The following is a 16,520-nucleotide window of genomic DNA, read 5'->3' on the forward strand; positions in this document are numbered from 1 at the left end:
TATTCATCTATATCACTTAGATTGCCATATTTTTTGCCATATAATTGGGCATAGTAGTTTTTAAAGATTGCCTTAATTTCCTCTTCATTAGAGGTGAGGTCTCCCTTTTCATCTTGGATACTCTCAATTTGGTTTTTTCTTTCCTTTTTTTAATTAGACTGACTAGTACTTTGTCTATTTTATTTGTTTTTTCAAAGTACCAGCTTCTAGTCTTATTTATGAAGTCAATAGTTCTTTGACTTTCAATTTTATTGATTTCTCCTTTGATTTTTAGGATCTCTAATTTAGTCTTTATCTGAGGGTTTTTAATTTGTTCACTTTCTAGTTTTTTAATTTCCATGCCCAATTCATTGACCTCTGTCCTTCTTAATTTGTTTATATATGAACTCAAGGATATAAATTTCCCCCTCAGTACTGCTTTAGCTGCATCCCATAGGTTTTCAAAGGATGCTTATCATTGTCATTTTCTTCAATGAAGTTATTATTTCTACAATTTGTTCTTTAACTAGCTGGTTTTGGAGAATCATAGTTTAATTTCCAATTAATTTTTAATTTATCTCTCCATGTACCCTTACTAATTGTTATTTTCATTGCATTGTGATCTGAGAAGGTTGCATTTATTATTTCTGCCCTTTTGCACTTGTTTGCAATGTTCTTATGCCCTAATACATGGTCAATTTTCATGAATGTACCATGTGCTGCTGAAAAGAAGGTGTATTACTTTTTGTCCCTATTTATTTTTCTCCACATGTCTACTAACTTTAATTTTTTTAAGATTTAATTTGCTTCTCTCACCTCTTTCTCATTTATTTTTTGGTTTGATTTATCTAGTTTGGATAGAGGAAGGTTCAGATCTCCCACTAGTATAGTTTTTCTATCTATTTGACCCTTGAGCTCCTCTAGTTTCTCCTTTAGAACTTTGGATGCTATGCCATTTGGTGCATACATATTGAGTACAGATATTTCCTCATTGTCTATACTGCCTTTTATCAGGATGTAGTTACCTTCCCTATCTGTTTTAACTAGATTTTTACTTTGGCTTTGTCCGATATCATGATTGCGACTCCTGCCTTCTTTTTATCAGTTGATGCCCAATAGATTTGGCTCCATCCTCTTACTTTCACCCTATGCGTATCTACCTTCCTCATGTGTGTTTCTTGCATACAGCATATGGTAGGGTTTGGGATTCTAATCCACTCTGCTATTCACTTGCATTTCAGAGTTATGATTACTAGCTGTGTATTTCCCAGCATTTTGATTTCTACTCCTGGTCCTGCCATTTCTTCTTTCACGATTTCCTTCTACACCAGTGTTTGTTTATAATCAGTCCCCCTAGTTCCCCCCCCCTTATTTTACTTCCCTTTCTACCCCCCCTTCTTGTTCCCCCCCTTATTTTCCCCTGTAGTCTTTTTAAAATTCCCCCCTCACCCTCTCCCTCCCTTGTACTACTTCCCTCCCTACCAGTCCATTTTTTACCCTTCTATTCCCCTATAGGGAGCAAATCTATTCTCTGCCCCAATGGATTGTTCTTTCCTGTTTGGGTCAGTTTCAAAGCATGTAAGAGTTGAGTATTTCCTATATCCAACCTCTTTACCCTTTCAGTGTATCAATGTTCTCCCCCCTCCCTCCATGAGCTACTTTGTGACATATCAATTTACCCCCATTTGTTTCTTTTCCCATTTCTTTTAGTATTAGCCTCTTTTTTTTAGTTCTGGTTGTATATACATCTATATATATATATATATATGTATATATGTATGTATGTATATATATATACACACACATGTATATGTATTTATGCATGCATGTATCTATATACCTATTTATGTCTTGTCTTTCATCCTATACATTTTATCACTGTTCCCTCTAAGTGCAATTCTTCTAGCTGCCCAGGGATAACAACAGTTTTTAAGCATTACCAATGACCTATTTTCTTATAGGGATACATATTTTAACTTATTGAGTCTCTTGAAAATTTTTTGTTGTTGTTGTTTTTTCTTTTTCCCCTCTTTTTTAATTACCTTTTGATGATTCTCTTGAGTTCTGTGCTTGGACATCAAATTTTCTATTCAGGTCTGGTCTTTTCTTTATGAATGCTTGGAATTCTTCTATTGTCTTGAACGACCATACTTTCCCCTGCAAGAATATAGTCAGTTTTGATGGGTATTTTATTCTTGGTTGTAGACCTAGTTCCCTTGCTGTCCAGAATATCATATTCCATGCCTTTTGGTCCTTCTGTGTGGATGCAGCCAGATCCTGAGTTATCCTCAACATGTTTCCGTGGTATCTGAATGGCTTCTTCTTGGCAGCTTATAATATCTTTTCTTTGGTCTGATAGTTTTTGAGTTTGGCTATAACATTCCTGGGTGTTGTCAGTTGGGGATTAAATACAGGAGGTGATCTGTGGATTCTTTCAATTTCCACTTTCCCCTCTTGTTCTAAGATATCAGTACAGTTTTCCTGAATAATTTCCTGTAGTATTATGTCCAGCCTTTTTCTTTTGTCATGGTCCTTTGGTTGACCTATGATTCTTAAATTGTCTCTTCTCGAAAGATTTTCTAAATCGTCTGTTTTGTGAATGAGATGTTTCACATTTTCCTCAATTTTTTCATTCTTTTCATTTTGTTTTATAGTGTCCTGCTGCCTTGTGAGGTCACTTAATTCCAGTTGTTGTAGTCTGGTTCTTAAAGACTGGATTTCATCCCTGGCTTTTTGGTCGTCCATCTCCTTCTGGTCTGATTTTCTTTGGAAGTCATCTTTCATCCTCCTTACCTCGTCTTTCATCTCCTTCACCTCATCTTTCATCTCCTTTGCCTCATTTTCCAGCTGGTTGATTTTGGCTTTCAAGACACTATTTTCTCATTTTAGTTCAAGTGCCTCTGTTTCCTGATGACTTATCTTAATTTTTAAATTTCTTTTCCCAATTGTCTTCAGTCTCTCTTAATTGTGTTTTGAGTTCTTCCATAGCCTGTATCCAATTCGCTGGGATCTCTGATTTATCATTTGTTGATCTCTCCCCCTCTGTTCCATTTGCTGAGTAGAAGCTGTCTATTGTAGTTTCTTTCTTCTTTTTCTGTTGTTTGCTCAAATTCACCCCTTCTTTACTCCCCATATTTGTCTGTCCTCTTGCTCCTCTCATTTTTTTTTTGTTTGGGGACTTCTGTCAATTTCCCCTCTTGGAGCTTTAACAGGAGATCTCTTGGTCTCTGGTGGAGTTTTGTTGGGGTTTGAGCTTCCCTGTCCTCTAGAGGCTCCCAATTGGATTAAAGTCCAGCAGTCAATGAGGATGGGTGTGGAGCCTGGGCTTCCCTGAGTTCTGAAGACTTTTGAGGGGATTAAGTTCAGCTGGGTTGGGCTGGGTATGCTCTGAGGCCAAAACCTCCTAGAAGACTGGAGCAAATATGGAGGATATCCATAGCTCTAGCCAGGCTGCCAGCTCTATGCTCCCTCTCTAGCTCCTTCCCTGCTGTCTGTGTTGGAGACTCTGAACTTATCACAGCCCTGATTGCAATGTATGCCCTCCAGACCAGCACCTTTGCCAGCCCAGAAGTTCCCGCTGCCGCTGGGGTCTGGGAGTCTCAGCGCTCTGGGTGGGAGGGGGGAATGGGTCCTGGGACCTTCCTTCTATCTTCCCCTTAAACCTGAGTGTTCTTGGATTCCGGCTTTTTGGGGGGCGTACTTTTTGAATTCAGTCCAGCAGGAGGGTTCCTTGACTCTGTCTTGTTGTTAAGTTTGTTTTTCAGTCCTCTGGGACCATTCAGTTTATGATTGGTTAGGAAGAGTATTCGGAGGTCTGAACTTCTGCTCCTTCTAGGCTGCCATCTTGATTCCGCTTCCTCCCCATTCATTTTTAATAAGTAAGCACAGAATGAGCTCATAGATCTCACTATTCCCCTCCCCCAACAAACCACTCTTCTTTTGAACTGCCTTATTTCTCTAGAGAATACCACTTTCCAGTTTTCTAGGTATACACCCTTGATGTCATCCCAGACTCTCTGTCCCTCACATATCCAATGAAGTATTATAGATTCTATTTCTACAATAGCTCTTAACATCTCCTTCTCTCCACTTACAAGGCCACAACCCTCATTCAGAACTTTCTTACTCTCACCTGAACTAACTGATCTCCCTGCCTTCTCTTTCCTCACTCCAATCTATTTCATACACAGCTATTTTTCACTCAAGAAACTGGTTGAAACCAAGAATGAAAATTATTTGGCTTTACTTCATCCTTTCTTTCTTTAAACCCTTATCTGCTGTTTTAGAATCATACTATGTATTGGTTCTAAGGCAGAAGAGTAGTAAGGGTTAGGTAGGCAACAGGGGTTAAGTGACTTGCCCAGGGTCACATAGCCAGGAAATGTCTGAAGCCAGATTAGATTGAGGAAAATGAGTCTTCTTTTTAAATATTATTTAATGAAGAAACATTTCCCATGGTTACGTGATTCATGTTCTTTCCCTCCCCTCCTCTCACACCCCTCCTGTAGCCAATGCTCAATTCTACTGGGTTTTATGTGTGCCATTGATCAAGACCTATTTCCATATTACTGATATTTGCACTACGGTGATCATTCAGAGTCTACATTCCCAGTCTTATCCCCATTGACCCATGTGGTCAAGCAGTTGTTTTTCTTCTGTGTTTCTATTTCCACAGTTCTTTTTCTGAATGTGGATAGTGTTCTTTCTCGTAAGTTCCTCAGAATTGCTTTGGATCATTGTATTACTGCTAGTAGAGAGGTTCATTACATTCGATTGTGCCACAGTGTATCAGTCTCTGTATACAATGTTCTCCCCGTTCTGCTCCTCTCACTTTGCATCAATTCCTGGAGGTCTTTCAAATTCACATGGAATTCCTCCACTTTATTATTCCTTTGAGCACAATAGTATTCCATCACCAACATGTACCACAATTTATTCAGCCATTGCCCAATCGAAGGTTATCCCCTCATTTTCCAATTTTTTTGCCATCACAAGGAGCGTAGCTATGAATATTCTTGTGCAAATCTTTTTCCTCATTATCTCTTTGGGGTACAAACTCAGCAGTGCTATGGCTGGGTCAAAGGACAGACAGTCTTTTAAAGCCCTTTGGGCATAATTCCAAATTGCCCTCCAGAATGGTTGGATCAGTTCACCACTCCACCAGCAGAGCATTAATGTCCCAATTTTGCCACATCCCCTCCGACATTCATTACTTTCCTTTGCTATCATGTTAGCCAATCTGCTAGGTGTAAGGTGTTGTTTTGATTTGCATCTCTCTGCTTTTAAGAAATTTAGAGCACTTTTTCATGTGCTTATTAATAGTTTTGATTTCTTTATCTTAAAATTGCCTATTCATGTCCCTTGCCCATTTATTAATTAGGGAATGGCTTGATTGAAAATGATTCTTCGTGGTGCCAGGCCTAGTGCTCTAACCACTACACCATGGAGCTGCCAAGTATAATAGTATTTCTATATAATTTGTAAATAAAAATATATTGGGGGTAAATGCTCAAAAAATCTAGTAAGGGTGCATAAACTAAAAAAAGTTTGGAGACCACTGGAATAAATAGAATGTTAAAACTAAAAGGGTCTTTAAGAGGTTAAATGATCTCAAATAAATATTCATATTCTTCTTGTTATAGATGAAGAATGAAATCAAGAGTTGAAAAGATGTTTCCATTGGAGGGAAGAAAAAAGGGAGGCAGTATGAATCGTATAACTTTGGAAAACTTTATGTATAAATTTGTTATTAACAAAATAAAATTAAGGGGGCAGCTGAGTAGCTCAGTGGATTGAGAGCCAGACCTAGACATGGGAGGTCCTAGGCTCAAATCTGGCCTCAGACACTTCCTAGCTGTGTGACCCTAAGCAAGTCACTTAACCCCCATTGCCTGACCCTTACCACTTTTCTGCCTTAGAACCAATATACCATATTGATTCTAAGATGGAAGGTAAGGGTTTATATATTTAAAAAAATAAAATAAGCAAAATAAAGATAAAACTAAAAACAAAACAAAAAGATATGCTGATAGTGGCATATACAGCCAAGACTAGGGCTACATCTTCTCATCCCTGGTTAGATGCAGAAAGTTCCAACTACAGGATTGCCTCAATCCAGCAAAATACCTACATTATTTTTTTAACCTTTACCTTCCATCTTAGAATCAATACTGTGTAATGTTAAGGGCTAAGCAATCGGGGTTAAATGACTTGCGAAGGTACACAGTTGAATCCAGGACCTCCAGTCTCCAAGTCTGGCTCTCAAACCACTGAGCCAACCAGATGCCCCCACATTATAATATTCAACTGAACTAGCATAAATATATATAAGAAACTGTGTATCATCATTGCCAATGCTGCTTATGAGGAAAAACCCCAGCAGAGCCCTTCCTGGGGACTCTTCGTTCTGGTGATGACTTATCATGTATCAAAATAGTCCTGCTTAGGGCTGGAATAGCTTTAAGTGGACAGTGACTGGGACCAGAATTTGGAATTGAAAATAAAGTTGAATTTAGGAAAAAAATTTGTTCTTTATTATTTATTTTATTTTTTAAATCCCTTAACTTCCATCTTAAAATCAATATGGCATATTGGTTCCAAGGCAGAAGAGCAGTTAGGGCTAGATGATGGGAGTCAGTGACTTTTCCAGAGTCCCACAGCTAGGAAGTGTCTGAGGCTAGATTTGAACCTAGGACCTTCTGTCTAAGTCTGGCTCTCAATCCACTGAGCCATCCAGCTGTCCCCTTTTATTATTATTTAAAAAACAAAAACAAAAACAAAAAACCTTTACCTTCTGTCTTAGAATTGATACTAAGTATCTGTTGTAAGGCAGAAGAGTGGTAAGGACTAGGTAATTAGGATTAAATAATTTGTTTAGGGTTACAGAGATACTGTTATCTGAGGTTGAATTTACCTAGGATCTCCCATTCTCAGGGCTGGCTCTCAATCCACTGAGCCACCTAGCTGCCCCTGTACTTTCTGTTTACACTAATAATGAAAATGCTTAGATCTGGGGTTCAAGTCACAAATAAGAATTTATGACAGTGAAATAGGTCATCTGACTCGTCTCAATGACTGACTTGGATTGCCACACCACAGGGATAGTTCAGCTGCCCAATCTAAGATCAATTGTTAAGATAACCTGTGGTAAATACCTTGGGTTATACGGTCCTAGTGTTTGGGATAGATAGTGACAACTGGGACCTATTCTTTGGTTTAAGACACATATTGATTTTTAGTGATTAAGGCAAAGACCTAGAGAGTTCCAGTATAGATTAATTCTCTTCAGTGAAAAAAATCACACAACCTCTCTCTAAAATGAAGAGTATAATTAATGATCTCTAAACAGGAATTCTTAGCTGGGCTCTGTAAGCTTTTAAAATAAATTTTTTTGCTCCTATACAGTAGTAATCATCAAAACAATCTGGGGGAATGGCTAAGAAATAGAAGGGTGTATCAATAGAATAGACTAGGGGTAAAGGACCTCAGCAATTTGGTGTTTGATAAACCCAAAGATCCCAACTTTTGGAACAAAAACTCACTATTTGACAGAAACTGCTGGGAAAATTGGAAAAGAGTATGGCAAAAATTAGGTTTAGATCAACATCTCACACCCTATATCAAGATAAGGTCAAAATGGGTATATGATTTAAACTAGACTAGTTTACCTGTCACATCTATAGAGAAGAGAAGAATTTATGACCAAACAAGAGATAGAGATCATTACAAGATGTAAAATGAATAAACTTTATTAAAGTTTTTGTACAAACAAAGCCAATGTAACAAGATTGGAGGAGAAACAACAAATTGCAATTTCTCTGCTAATGGGCTCATTTCTTAAATATATAAAGGACTAAGTAAAATTTATAAGAATATAGGTCATTCTCCAATTGACAAATGGGCAAAGGGTAAATAAGAAGTTTTCAAATGAAGAAATCAAAGTTATCAATAATCATATTAAAAATGTTCTAAAGCCCTCTTGAGTGGAAAATGTAAATTAAAACAACTCTGAGGTACCACCTCAAACCTATCAGATCAGCTAATATGATAGTAAAGGACAATGATAAATGTTGGAGGAGATACAGCAAAACTGGGACTCTAACAATGGCTGGGGTTGTTGTGAACTGATCCAACCATTCTGGAGGGCAATTTGGAACTATACCCAAAGGCTATGAAACGATGCATATTTGATTCAGTAATATAGCTACTAGGTCTATATCCCAAAGAGATAAAAAAAAATTTTGCTAACTGTATTTCCATATAAATGCATTTCTGCATTTAACAATATTATTATATGATTGTAATAGATTGTTACTGCACCATAAGATATGGTAAATAAGTTAATCTTGGAAAAAACATGGAAAGAACTACATGAAATTATGAGGAGTGAAATGAGCAGAACCAAGAAAGCATTATAAACAGCAACAAAAATATTGTTTGGAGGTAGGGGAAGGGAGGGAGGAGTTAACTGGGTAGTGTAACAAACAAATAGATATAGCTATTGATATAAAAATATAAAAAATAAATTTAAATAAAAATACATAGAAATAAAATTAATTAAAATAAGTAAAAAATTTTAAAAACCCTATTAGGGAAGTAGTCCATTGGCTTCAGCAGGCTTTCAAAAGTGACAAATCCTTGCTCTAAGGCCTCTTTTAATGATAACATTCTGTAATTCTAAGTATTTGTTGAATTTTTTTTTTCTTCAAGACTCTGAAACCAAGAGATTACCAGGAGGGAAAAATACCTATGATACCATAAACACTCTTTTCTCCCAAAAGTATCCAACTGAAATCCAGAAACTCTAACCTCTTCACTTCTGAGCCCTTTGACATTGAATGATAAATATCATAAATATCTTTGTAGAGCTGGAATGATCTCAGAAGTCATACTTTGATAGAAGACCAAACTAATATCCAGAGAGGTTAAGCCATGGAATAAATGTCACACAGGTAGCAAGTGATAGAACCAGAAATTTGAACCTGCATTCTAATTCCAAAACCAGCACTCCCTGGCACTCACAGAACCCCAACTGCCACCTCAGGAGTCCAGATCCACAGTCTTCTGAATTAGAACATTCTAACTCTTAATTCAGAAGTTCTAATAGGAATATGGCTATTAGTCAGGTTTAGGGTCTTTAGTCTCCTTGGGTTACCCCTAGCAGCATTATCCAGTATCTTGAATCTACCCTAGCCTCCTATTGACCTAAGGGATTTCTCATGCACCTCTGAGCCTCAGCTCTGTGCAAAAGTCTTGTCTGCATCAAGATGCCTTTTCCAGTTTTCCTTAATCTTAATACCTTTCCCTTTGCTGATTATCTCCAATGTTGCTTATCTATAACTGGCTTGTCCATAGTTATTTGATTATTGTCACCTCCATTAGACTGAGAGCTCCTTGGGAGTAAGGCTAATTTCCCCACTTTTCTTTATAGCCATAGTGTTTAGCATACAGTAGTCACTTAGTAAATGATTTGTTGACTTGACTACTTTGGGTATTGGCTTTCTCAGATCCTCAGAATTCTGTTGTTTTCACTCAAACCCCATGGCTTATATTCTGACCACATTCCTGCTAATCTTGTCTACCAACCAGCCAACATGATCTTCTTCCTGAGATGTACTGACAATATGTCCTTGGGTTTCTTATCTGTTCCTCAAAATTGGCTGAATTCCTTCATCTGTTGCTATCCTGTACTGGAAGTCAGGATGAAAGACCCTGGGCTATGTAAAAATGGAGATTTGAACTCTAGACTTCAATCCCCAGAAGTCCTTGGTACTTCCCGGAATTCCCTATAATCTCACCTGAGATTCCCACCTGGGCGAGATCACAATTTGTATTTAAACTGGCTGTAAGGCCTACTTGGGGCTCTTCTTCCGCTTCTAAGCGCATGCAGCATGCAAGATGTAGTAAGTGGCTATGAATGGGCTAATGTGCCCTAGGCATGTGATTTTCTTATTTTGTATTTTCTTATTTCCTTGATTTCTAATAATCTTAATAAACCTCATAAAAATATAATACTTTTAGTAGAGAAACTAATTTAAATGTTATAGCTACAAGGGTAAGAAATTTCAGACTATTGGTCTACATCAGAATTCCTGGCAAACAACAAACAAAAATCCATACTGTATATTGGTTCCAGGGCAGAAGAGGAATAGCTGAGACAATCATGTAATATGAATATAATGAAATGAAATTGTTGTCTAAGTAATGAAAGGGATGGTTTCAGAAAGGGTTGGGAAGACCTGTATGAATTGATGCAGAGTGAAATGAACAGAATGAGAACAATTTAAACAATAGCAAAAAGGACTTATGATTCCAACAACTTGAGAATTCTGATCAATTCAATAACCAGCTACATAGGAAAACTGACAATGTAGAATGCTGCCCCACACTGAAGTGACTGATGGAAAATGCAGGTCAATATCTTCATCTATTGTAAATATGGTTTCTGTTCTTTTTTTAAGTCCTTACCTTCCATCTTAAAATAATACTCTATGTTATTCCAAGGCAGAAGAGTGGTAAGGAATAGGCAATAGGGCTGAAGTGCCTTGCCCAGAGTCACACACCTAGGAAGTGTCTGAGACCAGCCTGGCTTTCAAACCATTGAGCCACTTAGTCACCCTCTGTAAACATGATTTCAATATCATTAGTGATCAAATAACTTTCATGTTAGTCTTACTACTTGGAAAGTTTTCTTAATTTGAATATAACATTGTATACATTTTATGTACATTTCTTTAATCTTCCTATCTACAATTTTGGATACTGTTAAGTATAAGTTTAAGTTTGAATCTGAAGTTTATCATTTTGGAATTTTTCCATATGTTTGTATTCCTAACCATTGTCAGACATGATCATGATTTGTTTTACTTGACTGACCTATTTAGGTCAGTTAAGTCATATATGTTATATATAAGAGTTTTGTTTTGTTTTTCTTTTTTTCCTCATGAGAGTGAGAGGAAGAGGAGCTAGGGAGATGGTAGTTTGAAAAAAAGAATAAGAAAAAGTATTTTTAAATATTCAGGACAGGGCTCAGTGGATGGGAGCCTTGTCTGGACACTGGAGGCCCTGGGTTCAAATGTGACCTTGGACATCTCCTATCTGTGTGAACTTAACCCCAATTGCCTAGCCCTTACCACTCTTTTGCCTTGGAACCAATACACAATTCTAAAATAGAAGGGTAAAGGTGCATTAAAAAAAATTCAGGTAAGTATAAAAGGAAGGGCAGAGAGGATCAACAACAAACAGTTTAATTCTTGGTTGCATGCTGAATTTAACTACTTAAAAAATCAAAGCAAACGTATTTTATTAATATTCCACTAATTATGATTATAATATAACATTATCAAAATCCAATAAAATTCCATTAATAGAAACTTGCAATTTTCTATATAATCTACTTTTTCTGTTCTATGTATATGGAAATGTCCATTTTATTTTGTCATTAAGTTCGGAATATTTTTTAAAAAGATACTTCAAATGTATTCTATATTCTAAAAAAGAAAACAGAGATAAAAGGTTTCACATTTCACATTTCCTTTTCTTTTCTACTTCCCATGTAGAAACATTCTCATGGGTAGTGCATGTGCATGTGTGTGTTTATTTTTAAAAAATAATTTTTTTAAGTCATTGCTAATAAGCTTCAATTGCCCCAGTTTCTAATTCTTATTCTTGGAGAGAAATTTGGTGGTTTTCCCCTCAAAGGATCAAACCACAGATCCCCAACCCAGAAGACAGAGAAATTAGTTATTCCTTAGAAGATCATTCCCCTGTGATTTAGTATCTATATAAATAATGAAAAGCCAGGTTCACCAAACTCAAACAATCAGAACTGTTACTGAGTAATAGCACAGAAGACTGAGTCTCCTGAAATTAGACTCTATTCCATCTTGACCATTTAATGCTGTACTAATCAGCTATTACAATAGTGATTTTCTTTTTCTTCTCCCTCATTCTTCTTTCTTTCTCTAAATCTTTTTTCTCTCATTTTTCTCTTCCTTCTCTCCCTCCCTTTCTTTCCTACTCTTTCCCCTCTTTCCCTTTCTTCCTTCCCTTTTTCTATCTCACTTCTCTCTCAAAATTGACTTCCCTCCTCCCTCATTGGATGTCATTTCTCTCTGTTCCCCTAGTCCTGGCTCCATCATTCCCACTGGTTACACCTCCAGTCCTAGGCATGGCTAAAGCACTAGAACTGCAGTTAGGAAGACTTGAGTTCAAATGTAGACTCTACTACTAGCCATATGAAGCAAGGAAAGTCACCTAATTTATGTCTGTATCAGTCTCTTGACTGGTAAAATAGGGATAATAACATCTTCCTTCCAGGGCTGCTGTGAAGATCAAATGAGATAATATTTGTAAAGCTCTTATATCATTCTTCCCTTTACTTTACAAAGAATCAACATAGCATCACTAAAAATCAATCATGCCAGGGGCAGCAAGGTGGCTCAGTGGATTGAAAGACAGGTCTAAAGACTAGAGATCCTTAGTTCAAATCTGGCCTTTAAGGTTTGCAGGTGCTTTTATTTTTCTCTTCCCAGAAAATACTGAGAGCTATTAAATCTGAATCAGGACTCAAACTCAGGTATTCCTGACTTTTAAGTCCAGAACTCTTTCAAATGTACCACCTAACTGCTTCCTCTAAGACAAGAGGTCCAGGAACTCTGATCAGGGTCACATGAGGGCAGCCAACCATAGACCTAAACACATTGGCACCCACCATCACCCTAACCTACCCTGACACACACAAGAATTCTTCCAGCAAAATAAAGCATTTTTTTTCAGAGGCACTCAGGGGTCCATTTTTAGATAATTTCAAAGAAGGAAAGATTCTCAAAGGTTAACAAAGTGTGCTTTTACTAAAACAAAAAAACTGTAATTGAGAAAATGAGAAAAACTGGTTTCCTCTTATCAGAAAACCTTTATTAAAATGAGGCTTTTGAGTATGTCATGAAAACGGGAGAAAGGAATAGGTGAATTTATCACAATTTCTTTGAAAGAAAATATCAATAATAAAAATTATATCACATAGTTGCTTGTGTCTTTCCTATCTCTCATATATTTAAGGAATGAAGACATTAGGTTATCCATATGGGTCTATTGACTTCCCTATTGAATTAGTAGCTGCATTCATTCAGAATCTTTGTTTTTTCTTCAAGTTTTCATGGAACTCCTAAAAATGATCCTGGTTCTTCTATTGTGGCTATTGGATTTTATTTTACTTATTAGTTGCAGTTAAATTTCAGGTTTTCTGTGTTTTTAGAGTTGAAGTTTTTTTTTTTTAATTACTATAAGTGTGAGTAAGTAGGAAATTCAGTAGATTGTAGATTGAGAGTCAGACTCCAAAAATAGAGGTCCTGGGTTAAAATCTGATTTCAGATACTTCCTATTTGTGTTACCCTGGGTACGTTACCTAACTCCCATTACCTAGTCCTTACAGCTCTTCTGCCTTAGAACCAATACACAGTATTAATTCTAAGAGGGAAGGTAAAGGTTAAAAAAATTACTAGAAGTTTCTTTCTTCACTTCTAGACAGATAGGAGAAAGACAGAAAGTGATATATATCATTATGCTTGACAATCTCCTACCCTCTATTAAAATGGCCATCCAAGCTACCTTAAATGCTCGGCTTCTCAATATCTGAAATGCTTTCTACTTTGTCCAGTATGAATAAACAACACACGAATTGTTTGCTTGGCTACACTTTTAAAAGGAGGCACTTTGGGGGCGGGGGTTAAGTTAGTTAACACACATTTAAGCACCTGTTATGTGCCATGAACAGAGGGGATATGAAAAGAGGTAAAAGATAGTCCCTGCCTTCAAGGAAATCAGTCTAAAGCAGGAGGCAACAAATAAACATGCACAAACAAGCAAGACAGAGAATAACTTGGAAATAATTAACATGGGAAAGCCATAAGGAAAAAGCTGAGTTGGGAAGGGCTTTTTGAGGAAGATGGGCTCTTACCTGGGTTTAAAAAGAAAAGCCAGGAGAGGAGATGGAGAGGAGAGACAGAGTCTTTTGTTTCTGAAAGAGCAAGGAGACCAGTGTCAGAGGATCAAAGATTGTGTGTCAGGGCAGGAAGAAAACTTGGAGAGGCAAGAGAAGGCCCTAGGTAAAGGGTATCCAAATGGCTGGTTTTTCATTTGATCCTAGAAGCAAGAGGGAGCCACTGGAGTTTATTGATTTTAGGAAAATCTTTGGTAGCTGAATGAAGGATGGAGTAGAGTGGAGAGAGACTGGAGCCAGGCAGACCCACAATCAGCTATTGCAATAGTCCAGGCACGCATGGTGGTAGGATCAGAGGACTGAAGGGAGCTTATACTAAGTGATTCAGCTAAGGTGAAGCAGACAGATCTTCACAACAGAAGGGATATGGGAGGTGAGAGTAAGGAATTCAGAATTATTCCTAGGTTTGAATTAGGGAGTAGTGATAGAGATACAACCAAAAAGAAAGGAAATTATATCAATAAACAATCAAAAAGTACACAGAAGAAAACAAAATTAAGTTTAGAATTGAAGACAAATAGGAATATTGTTTTGCTATTTTAAAAGTTAATATACACTAAAAAAAAAAAGCCTAACAGTAGAGTTGGAAGCAAACAACCCTTTCATTTTACAGATAAAGAAATGGAGGCCAGAGGAAGTTAAGTGACTTGCCTAAGTTCTCAAAAGTAAATGACAGTCTTCCAATGTTCTTTTCTCCTTACCAGTCTATCAGTTGGTAGGGAATCTTTTTTTTTTAATCTTAAAATCATGTTTATTGATGATTGTTATGTTCTTAATAAAGACTATAAATTATATATACAGGGGGAAGCTAGGAGGCTCAGTAGTTAGAGAGCCAGGCCTAGAGAAGGGAGGTCTTGGCCTCAGATACTTCCTAGCTAGGTGAACCCAGGTTACTTGCCCAGACAAGTCACCTAATCTCCTAAGACCCTTACCACTCCCTCTGCCTAGGAACCAGTACACAGCATGGATTCTAAGAGAGAAGATATGAGTTTAAAAGATAAAGATGGATAGATAAGATAGAGAAAGTGATTTTTATCTATGCATGCAAATAAGCAGCTAGGTGGTGAGTGGATAGAGTGCTGGGCCTGGAGTCATGAATTCAGATCTGGTATGTGTCCCTGTGCCCCTGTTTGCCTCAGTTTCCTCATCTGTCAAATGAACTGGGAAAGAAAATGGCAAACCACCCCAGGATCTTTGCCAAGAAAACCCCATAAGATATGATTAGGGATTTACACTCTAAATGATCACCTTGGCGCAATTATCAATAATAGGGAAATAGGTCTTGATCAATGACACATGTAAAACCCAGTGGAATTGTGTGTTGGCTGAGGGGTTGGGGTGGGGAGGGAAGGGAAAGAACATGAATCATATAACCATGGGAAAATACCCTAAATTAATTAAATAAAAAATTTCAATTAAAAAAAGAAAGCCCCATAAACTCTCAAATGGGATCATGAAGAGCTGGAACATGACTTAGCAGCAATAAATACATGTAGATATATCAACATATCACACTAAAATAACTTGTGACCAAAATTCTTCTTTACAGGCTTTTGGTTGAGTTTAGCCTATAAAACCGAGAAATGTTTCTCCTGCCTGTTACGAATCATGTTAGTCCAGTGAGGAATTTAAAAAACTTGCTAGTGAGGATTATAAAGGAGATTGATTATCTGGGTGGGAATAAAGTCCTCAATTCAGGACTCAAAGGTTAGGAATGGTTAGCCTGGGGCAGGGGTGATGGCAGGGCTCTACCCTCTTCTAAAGAGTTCTGAGCTTGGTGGGAGGGAAATGGGATGCCAGAAAAAGTGTTTACAAAAGACCTTGGGAAAGAAAATATGAATTTGTAGTGGGAGGCTGTCAGATTTTTTCTAGAGCCAATCCTGGACAGTGACTTCACCCAGGAAAACAAATAGCTGGCATAGCATGTGGGAGCCGCTTATGTGTAAGCCAGAGGTTGAGTCTTGTTTCTTGGTTGAGTGGTGCTGGTGTATTTGTCAGTCCTAAGGTAGATGAAGTCTGAAGTGACTGATTTACTAGAAATATGGTCAATTTGGTGTACCAAGGAAGTCTTCCTCCCTCCTTCCCTTACCCCCCCAATAATTTATGCCACCAATGTTCATTATATTTATTAATTCTCTCTCTCTCTGAACCTTTCCTTCCAATCTTCAAACTCTGGATCTTACTTAGAATATGACCCTTGAAGAACCCAGCCCTTTTATGATAATTAGCTCACTTTAGGACTGGGAACTTCATGTGTACTTTGGGATCCTTGTGGTTCCCTCTTCTGTGGCTTTAGGTATTGAATGGAAGGTTAGGAATATAATTTCTTTGCTCTTAGAAAATTTCCAACCAAAATTTACAGACCAAGGCTTGGTTCTTTCCTTTAATTTCCATTTGTTTATCTCTTGTTAACTCCTGGCCACTATAAAGTGATGATTATGGAAAAAATCAGGTTACTCAAAAGACTTGGGCAAAGAAACAGACATGTAAATCATGTCACTGGGAGAGGAAATCAGGGAATAAGAGACCCATTTTAGGACTT

The 16,520-nt window shown here is 37.3% G+C and overlaps 1 protein-coding gene across 6 annotated transcripts in view; it reads right to left on the bottom strand.

Annotated features, from left to right (window-relative positions):
* Window positions 1-16,520, bottom strand: part of SHROOM3 (shroom family member 3) — a 262,210-nt gene that overhangs the window by 90,841 nt on the left and 154,849 nt on the right. Inside the window, exon 3 of one of the 6 annotated variants that reach the window (XM_056803257.1) lies at window positions 13,937-13,996. The exons of the other annotated variants lie outside the window; for them this stretch is intronic. The gene's annotated coding sequence lies outside the window, so the exon portion shown is untranslated. The remainder of the gene's footprint in view (window positions 1-13,936; window positions 13,997-16,520) is intronic. 6 annotated transcript variants of the gene reach the window in all.

This window comes from Monodelphis domestica, chromosome 6 (genome assembly GCF_027887165.1).
Source record: "Monodelphis domestica isolate mMonDom1 chromosome 6, mMonDom1.pri, whole genome shotgun sequence".
NCBI lineage: Eukaryota > Metazoa > Chordata > Mammalia > Didelphimorphia > Didelphidae > Monodelphis > Monodelphis domestica.